Source organism: Teleopsis dalmanni, chromosome 1 (genome assembly GCF_002237135.1).
Source record: "Teleopsis dalmanni isolate 2A chromosome 1, ASM223713v2, whole genome shotgun sequence".
Lineage (NCBI taxonomy): Eukaryota > Metazoa > Arthropoda > Insecta > Diptera > Diopsidae > Teleopsis > Teleopsis dalmanni.
Window position 1 is genome coordinate 86,688,496 of NC_051846.1, and position 10,412 is coordinate 86,698,907.

The following is a 10,412-nucleotide window of genomic DNA, read 5'->3' on the forward strand; positions in this document are numbered from 1 at the left end:
TATAAAATAATTAGTGCTTTATTAAAAAAATTTGTATTTATTATAATAACATATACAAGTATTTTTCTAATGTTTTTTATTTCATATGGATTCATTATATAAATATTTAATATTATTCAATTTTTAATAATTACTATTAATTAATTATTAATACTTATCATTTTAAATTTGTAGTATTATATTGTATATAATATATTTATATATATCATAAAGCTAACTTATTTTATACTTTACCATATCCGTGTTTTGTATTTATTTATATAAATTGATTATTTTTAATTAGATTTTACATATTATAAAAGTAAATAAATATTTTTTAAATATTTAAGCAAAATATTTTTATTTTTATTTCGTTTATTTTATTTTAATTGATTGTATGAATTTCACTATATAAAATTGTATATAATTGGAAACATTAGAATATTTAACATTAGAATATTTTTATTATTAAAATTTATTTTTTATGGCAAATAATTATAATTCTCTTTTTAATTTATGAAGGAATATATATATATTTATATATTCATGTTGTAATCATTTTAATATTTTATATTTACTTATATGTGTTTTTTATATATATTTAAATATATATTTTATTGAAATATTTTTTTTCTAAATCACACAAGTTTGAAAGCATTTTTTCTTCCTCAACTTATAATCAAAATTAATTAAAATGCCGACGGCACTCAGTTAAAATATTGAGATTCCAAGTTTTTAAAGAAATTATAATTTGGTTCTTTTTTTTTTTGATGTGTTGAAATTGTGTAAATGGTGGAGTCGAAGATAAATCGATATTTCAAAACGCAGAAAATAAAGCAAATCGCATTGCGTCTATTTTACACACAAAATATTTGAACACAAAACACCAAAAGAAAAAAAAGCGAGCGAATTGACACAAAAAGGAGTAACGCCAAAATATTTTCAAGTTCAAAAAGCCGCTAGACAAAAGTTGAGAATTATTAGAAGTACAAAAAAAAATAAAAATAAAAAAAATAGATAAATAGAAATCAAAAACTCAAAAGTTACGCGTTGCCGATTCTCGACAAAAGCCGAAATAGAAATTCAAAAACAAAGAACAACAACAAAACTTCGTATTTGCAAGTTCAACTTTGGCATGTGTTTATTTTCTTGTAACGCGTTTTCGATGCTTTCTTTGGGTTCAAATCTTCTATTGCACAAAATTGAGATTTTAGTTTTTTTTTTGCATTTTTTTTTCAAATGCAAACACTTTTCACAAGTACGAAACTGCACTGCACAGAAATTCTGGTCATTCAAAAATTGTTTTCTTTAATTTTTTTTTCAACAACAACATTATCGCTTTTATATCTGTGTTTCTTTCAATATTTTTCTAATTTTCTAAACATTCTAAATAAGCGCGCCAAATTATTAAAACGAAACGAATTTGGCGAACGAAAATTCACACAAAATTTTGCCGGCAAAAATTATCAAAAGAAAAATATATTTTTGAAAAAATTTTAAATTGCTTTTTTATTGATGTTCACATAAATTCCAACACAAGAAGAAAGAAATCTTAAGTATAAGATGTAGGAAAAAATATCAAATATAATATATGTAATTTCTTCAATAAAATTGAAGCGCCACGAAACGCACCGAAAACGGCCAAAAAGATGAATATGTGCAAAAATCTTTTGCATACACTCAAGAACCCATGAAGCGCGCGAGCGAGTTTAACTTTAACAAAAAAGAAAAAACAAACGAATATTAAAAAGTATCAACACCAACAACAACAGTTCCGAAAAAGAAATGATATAAAAATATATGGGCGCGCGCGCTCCACAAATAACATACACATACATATATAAACACCAGCAACGACTACACATCGTCTAAAAAAAGCATAAAAAACGACGATGTTTATAGCTAGCTGTGGGGACTACACAGCAACGGCAACGACAGCGGCAACGGAGACGACGATGACGATGACTACGTCGACAACACACAAAACAAAAATTTAAGCCGGGTACTCTAAAAAAAAACAAAAAAAAAACAGAGCTCCACATATACAAGAAGAAAAGGTATGTGTATGCATAAAAGCAATTGCTAGCAGAAACCAAAAAACAACAGCACTGTAACATATTGGTTAAATCATGGTCCCCATGATGAAGTAGGGGGTAAAGTATTTTGCAAATACTCAAGAACAGCCAAAAATTTCCCATACATAACCAACATAGCCAAGAATAGTTTGGGAGAAAAACGGTGCCAGAGAGTGCAGCAATGAGTGTATCCAATTTTATGTACTTAAAAAAATCACACAAAAGGAATACAAAAGTATGAAAAAGAAAGCACAAAAAAAACAAAAAAAAAATTCTGAAAAGGAAGAACCGTGACAACCTTACCGAACGGATTAAATGTGAACGATGTACTGTCGTGCTACCGCGCGGAAAAGCATTATTGCAGTAAGCACGACAAAAAGTCGAAAACGAAGTACACAAAATGAGCAGAAACACCAACGGCAACGTCGGCAGCACTAGTACTAGCAATCGTATGCGCTTTGCAGCACAGGCAAGCAACACACACGTGCCTATATTTGAAGTTTGGAAATGCAGTTGTTGGTGTGTGCATGCAGTGCCTGCATATTGAAAAGTGCATCGCCGTACCATTCTGCATTCTGCATTATGTATACTGTATACACGCACTTCTCTCGTTTTGCATATAAAATAAATATAAAAGTTTTATGTATATGTATATGCAGGCACACAAGAGCACTACATACTACTGCTCCACAAACCCTTCAAAAATACATTAAAAATGGGCACCAAATTATGGTTCACTATTAGTACTTGCTTCTTCTTGAAACTTTTTTGGTTGATATACTACTTTGTATACACTTGCATATGTGCGAAATGCTGCTCTCTTGATGAGGCTGAGTAGAACAAAACTCCCGCGCTCGCGTATTGCTCTTTGTTGATTATAAGACCAAATTCACCCTCAGCTCTGGTATAACTCATTTTACTCTCCACAAAAATCTTACAAGCTTTTTGCACAACTATGAGAAACCTTTTTTTTGTGACCACAGAAATCCCTTTTTTATATTACATTTTTTCAAGTCTCCCATACGAATTAAAATATTTTATTGTGCATGTGTTGAAGCCTTGGGGTTTTCGTTTATGCTTTTGTTGTCTACTTCGTGTGTTCTGTGTGATGTGTACTTATTTTGTGTGCTCAATGCATGTATGCATCTTTTTTCTGAATACATGTGTGCATATTCATACTTCTATAAATATTTTTGTTTATTCCCAGCGGCACCATTATGCCAGCGCTGAAAAAGTAAGCGAGGAGGTAATAGCTCTTCGTTTTTATTTTTCTTTGTTTTCAACATTTGTGTTCGACACAGGCAATTTCGGGGTTGAAATTATAAAAGAATGAAGAAGAAAAGCAAAGGAGTATTAAGAATTTCTTGTTTTGCCTACATTGTATACATTTAGTCTGCTTTTGATTTTAGTGAAGTGCGTACAGTGAACAATTTTTAATTTTTAAAATCAAATAAAAAACAAAAATATAAATAAAATATAATTTGTAATTTCACATAAACTCACTGTAAGTATATGCAAAATTAAGTAAATATATTTAAAATGATAATTGAAATTTTTGTTTTGTATTATGTAAATGCTACTGCGTCAAGAACGATTAATTGACCAATGTGCTGCGAATGCAGTGATTCTAAAGCAATGGGTAATCAGCTGTAGTCATGTAGTCAGCTGTTTCAATTGGAAAATTTTACAATTCAAACTGAGGAGGATTTAATTCAGTTTAACGAAAACATCACTGCCGTTGAAGTAGTTGTAAGTTAAATTATATATGTTTCTTACTTTCAATTTCAACTTATTAATATATTCACATGTAACAATTTTACTAATTCATACATTTCTTTTCATCTATTACGTTATTTATAGACTGCATCAATGAGACGCGTTATTAAAAAACAACCAATTACGCGAAAGATTTCGTGAAATTTTGGAGAATGGTACCCAAGGCAAGAAGTCCTTAAGAGCGTTAGAGAATGTGACAGCAGCACTTTTTGGTATGGTATATTGTACATAATTAACTTTAGCGTATACAATAACATACTTTTGTATTTACAGATGCTTTAAGTACAGATGGTAAGCCGGAACAAGTGATCGAGTCGAGTCTGGAAATCTCTTCAAGGTTTTAGTAACAATTTCCAGAAAAATATTCATATATATAAGTATGTTATATTTTTTTATGTAAATATTAATATTTTAATTGTATAAAACATAAATATAAAATATAATTTATTCAAAAAAATTTATAGTATTTTATTTAAAAATCAATAGCATAGGTAAAATTGAAAATTTAAGCGAACATATCAGCGCTGATATGTTGCATTACAAATTCGAAAAGGTAAGCTAACATGTCAGCGCTGATATGTTGCATTACAAATTCGAAAAAGTAAGCGAACATGTCAGCGCTGATATGTTGCATTACAAATACGAAAAGGTAATCGAACGATTCAGCGCTTGCCCGCAATGACATGCACGTGTTAAAGTAATTAGGAGTTTCATTTGAATAATCAGCGCTAGGCATTACCATTCAGCGCTGAGGGAATCGATTCCCTCAGCGCTGAAAGTCCCGCTGGGTTGCTCTTTGATTTTGCCTCCTCCATTTAAATTTTATATTCCCTTTTTTTCTGTAAATGAAATGTTTTTTGTTGGCGGCTATTTTTCAAAATGTGTTTATATGATTTCATTGTTTGTGCGTGTGTGTATATACAATATGTATGTGTGTCTTTTTGTCAAATGTCAGTGATGCTAATGATAAAAAACTTGTATGTATGGACTCGTTATTTTTTTTTAATTTAAAATTTTTATTCTTCAAATTCCTTCGAATATTTGACAACAAAAAATCGTTTATTTATGACTAATGTTGTTGGAAATCGGAAACTCATGTGGCCATATTGTAGGTACTCAAACATTATTTAATTATTTCTATGTAAATACCTTCACAATAAAAAAATGTACTTGTTATATGTATTTTTTTTATAAAATGTTTCTAATAAACTGAAATATATCATCTATCTCTAATACCTATGACAAGTTGTAGATACATTTTGGCTGATTTTAAAAATAGTTTTGCTGCAGTGACAATGTACACACATGTGACTGCATTTGTATTGGTAAGCTGGAATAGCAACTCTGTCTGATGATAAATTCAAAGCCGAAGACTCATCTTTCATACGAAATAAAAACTTACGTCAGGAATATTAAAAAAAGTTCCGTTTGTATGATGTTCTAATAATAAATGAAACGAATTAGTAAATGGAGAAAGTAATTTTTTGATACCGAACAAAATATTTTTGCAACATAAAAATTAACTTCGATATGGAAACCATTTTTATAAAAACCCATTAGCACATCAATAAGCTGGCTAAGTTATATTCCACTGAGATAAAAATGTTTAGAAGTTTATTAGTAGCTTTCATTCCTTTTTAATATAGTAGTCCCCACAAGTTAGTTAGTTGATTGTGGTGGGGAGAAGAACGAGTCCTCAATTAGGTAAAATAGCCGTTTTGAATCCAAAAAACCTCGTAGTAATGGGTAGTAGAGAGAAGATCAAGCTATAATCAGCCAGAGGCATATATAAAGGCAAGAATCTGGTCAATGTTCCTTTGGTAAGCTATCAATTACTTTCATTGACGAACCTTATTTAGTAGTTTTATTAATTCTATCATCCCCATTTTTGCACATTCTTCAAAGTAAAAGTTTTCTCAGAAATTAATAGCCGAATAGAAATAAAATGTATTTACCATCATATCTTCCATTCCAACGGCTTCTACAGAAGTCCAGAGCAAACATTTTTAATGAGTGAACTCTATGTCTTGAAAAGCAGAACCAGTTTTCGATAATTTCTTCCATCCCAACAAATTTTAGAGAAGAATCATTTGAGGCTTTCATTCTAGTCGCTTACATAGGTATGTATATAGATACATCAAACAATGACCTACCTATACCTATAAAGTAAAAGTTTCTTCTATTATATATAAAATGTCAACAATAGTAACTTTTAGAAACTTTAATTTACAGCTTGACTTTCGGAGGTGTATTAAATTAAAAATTTTAAAATTGCGTCATTCTAGTTATTATTGATAAAATTTACTTCTAATCGGGAGTCGTTATTGTTATTTTAGAGACCCATTTTCCGTTAACTTTTATACCAATAAACAGAGTTGAAAATCCGTAAATCTGTCGAAAGAGCATTCTATCCATAAAAAGCCACGCTATGGTGTAACATTTGATATTATGCCATACTTTTTAAAAAGTGACAATGATGATTCTATTTATAATCACTGGATCTTTTTTTGTCAGGTTTTAGTTAATATGTACATTCTTCAAATTCTCGAAAACGAATATCCGTCAGTAATATGCCAACAAGTCATCGAAAATTATCTCAAAAGATAAATAATTGCAAAGTTCAAACAATATATTGAAGTATAAAATTAGTGAAACAGGTGAGGTATTTATGTTTACTTTTGGAACGACAAATAGATAATTTTATATACATACATACATATATAATTTATTGGATACTTCAAGCCTCTTTCAGCACGTTACTAACAACGTGATAACCCTAATTAAATCATTATTCAAACTTAATGAAAAGCACTATACCTCATAATCCTAGCTAGAGGCGTAGATAGAGAGAAAGGAATATTTTAGAAAATTAAAAAATAAATAAATTATATATCAAATCATTTTTGAAAATTTTGAAATTGATTCTCTGTATTTCTACACCATTTTAGTCGATTAGCTACTTTAGTCCAAGATAAAAAAAGTTCATATGTGACAATAAGGTAAATACCTATGCTTTCCGTTTCCCTAAACGTTATTCTAAACGTTTTTATACATTAAAAAAAGAGGTACTTCATTATCTTAGATTTTCTTATAAAATAATATCTTTGCCGCACATCCAGGAGATCATTCTCCCTATCTTGTTGTTATAACCCACAGGGATTTGTAAAGCTGATAACATTAAAGGTTTTACAACAAGTATACATATAATAGGATGTGGATAGATATTGTTTGTGTACGGTTGTACGGAACGGATCATTGTCCCTATGAAAGTCCTGGACTACGGTCTATCTTTAACTGCTGTGATGATATCTTCTTTAAAATTAAATTTCAAAACTATAAAGAATTTAATTAAATAAATTGCCAGAAACAAAAAGTAATTTTATACACTAATCTGTTCAAAAACTTAATTATATCTATTATATATATGTACGTGTAAGTATATATTTATATTGTATATATATATGTAAGTATTAAGTTTTAAGAACAATTTTAGTGTAGGAATGAATGGACAAAATTTAAATTAATTTTTCTTAATTAAAATCAATTATTTCGGTATAGTTTTAAGATAATTTTATTATTACAATAGTATGTTCGTAGGTAGTCCCACACGAGTATATTTGCAATCCTCTTCAGCTCGTAAAATACTGACCTTTCTAACAGAAACCCAAGTGAATGTACGAGTATGAATAATAAAATAATATCTGAAATGTTATATATAAATATAAAATTAAATAAAGCAAAACAAAACAATTCTAAAAAGTTTATAAAAACATTTAATAAGCGAAAAGTTCACACTAAACTCAGAACAGCGAACAGAGAACAGACAACAGAGAACGAAAGAAAGAAAGAAAGCAATTTTTATCTTGCGGATACGCGGTAACAGTTCAGCAACGGTGGCAGCGGTGGCGGCGGCGATGGCGATGGCAGTGCCAATGCCGCACTCGTTGACTTAGAAATGTGGTGGCGCGAATTGTGCCGAATTGCTCCAAAAATGCCGGTTTTTGTTTTTATGATGAATGTTTTGCTATTTCTACTTCTGTGTGTTCAACATTGTCGTTGTTGTTGTCGTTGCTTTCATTTTTTACTTCATTTTTGTGTTCTTGTTGTTCTTGTTGTTTTTGTGTTTTTGAGTTTTTATTACTTTTTGTGTAGTTTTATTTTGTTGTTATATTACTGATAATAAACAGCAGAACAACAAAAATTGATTAAGCGATGCGGGTAGTAATTTTCCATTCTGCACATTTTGTGTTATGTGTTCCTATCTTTCTTATTTTTTTATTTATTATAAATTTACTATTCATATGTACGAGTATATGTGTGCGTGTGAGAGATTCTTAGTGTATGCATGTATATGCAAAATTGTTTAAAAATACTAACATACACACAAACATACGTATTTATGAATAAAGTGAAAAAACACCGAAATAATTATTTTATATTAATTCCTTGCATTGCGCGTTTAACTAAAATTGATTCAGCCGCTCTATTAAGGGTCTAAGGTTCTATCTATCGTAACAAGAAGAAATTGGTATAAAGAAAGTAAATTCTCAATGGATACTATGAATTCTATAATCTCTTGTTGTTTTTGGTTAATTTCTGATGGCTTGTGTTACTTTTTAATGTGAACTTCGTGTTCATTTACTATTAATTTGATTTAAAGTTTCAAATACTAGAAGCATTTCTACAGAACAGTGCTCTGATATGGAAATAAAAATGTAAAAAAGAAACTGGGGAAATAGTTTAGTTCATATTATATTCACATTATAACATTATAACTAAAACTATGTATTCTTAATTAATATATTTTTTATATATGGGAGATAACTGCCTAAATAAGTTTTTAAATGTTTTTTTTTTATAATCTGAAAATATTAAAATTTAAATAATGTCTTTGAGCTTTTTAATTTACAAAATATAATTATGTATCATACATAATATAAAATAAATATAAAAATTGTTCTTGGCGAAGCATAGAGGAGTAACAAAATCGTTAAAAATTTGACGAAATTATGCCAAATGTTTAAAGTTCGGTCAGTGAAGGAACCCATGAGCCTTACGGGGTCCACTCATGAATTATTTTTATCATTAGATTATAAGATCATTATATATCAATCTGAGGCTTGCTCAAGTATTTAATTACTATTAACTAGAGAGACAATACAGGTAATGACTGACCACTTTTTTGTGAGCCTAACGGGTTGCATTCATGAGCTATTAATGCTATAGAGTCCTTTCTCAAGTGGTAAAATTACGACCACTGAGAGAATTCTTGTAATTAAGGCCTTTGTGAGCCTTACGAGTTCCATTCATAAGCTATTTTCACTAAGACTATATTGTTCTAAAGTTTGTAATTACACAGGTTTAAAGCCATATTTGCATGATTTTATTTTAAGTCTAGATTATTACTCCGATGTGGAAGCTTCTTCTGTTTACACTAGTGTTTAACATTTTTGTGAATTTTGCAGAATTGAAAGAAAGGAAGGATGAATTGGATTAGCTAAACTTAACAAAAAAAAAATATCTGAAAGAAAAACAAATATGCCACAAGCAAAATTGAGATTATACAAAATCATATTGAACAATTCGAAGGTAGCTTACTAAGTTAATGAAACACTCACGTCGAATATACCAGTTATGGCTACACTGAAGTATAAATTAGAATCAATAATTTGTTAGGAACAATTTTCATGAATGAAGAAAATCGTTTTAATAAAGATTTTAAATACCATGAAGAGTCCTATTTTTTTAAAGATATATAAAAATTCGAAGACTATTACAACAAGTGTATAGGCTCAAAGGAAATGAAATTAAAAAACAAAATTTTTGGAAACTCCTTTTTTCATTTATCATCCACATTTTAAATTTATTTTGATATATACTTATAATAATAATTTTCATCAGTTGTAACCTTAGCACCCCTCTGTTCTCATAAAAAACTTTTGTTGCTTTAATGAAATGTCGTTATTTCCATATATTTGTACACATGAAAATTGCTGCGATTTTTAAAATTTTTTTTTAACAATTTTATACATATTTATGTATATATGTATATGTATCAAATTTGGGAGTCTCCATTCATAAGGCCTTCATCAACTGACAATCACAACAGTATATTATGCCTTTCAAAAAGTAAGTAAAGCGCCCGCGTACAACAGTTGATGATTTTTAAGTCCTCTAAAGTACTTAACATTTTTAGGAACTTGTAATATAATTTTTTCCAGTTCTTTTAATTCTTATTTGAGCTGTGTTTTAGAGTGCATGAATCAGTTCCACATTAATCAGTGATTCATTTATGAATTATGTTATAATGTCTATTTTATTTAAGAGAAGCAATCCCTAAAGGCTTATACAGTCTACAGTCTAAATGCCTTGGGTTTTTGGTAATTTATCGTGGTGCCACGTTAATCTCGTGTTAAGATCTATCTTAAAGATTAATATAACATAATAGTTTTTAATGTTATTGCTATGTTTCTTGTTTATAACAGGATGGTCTGGAACACCTCTATGTGGTATTGCTACGGGGTTTGCATTTTTTGAAAATTGTAATAGTTGCCGAGCAACATGGAATAGACCGCTATATCT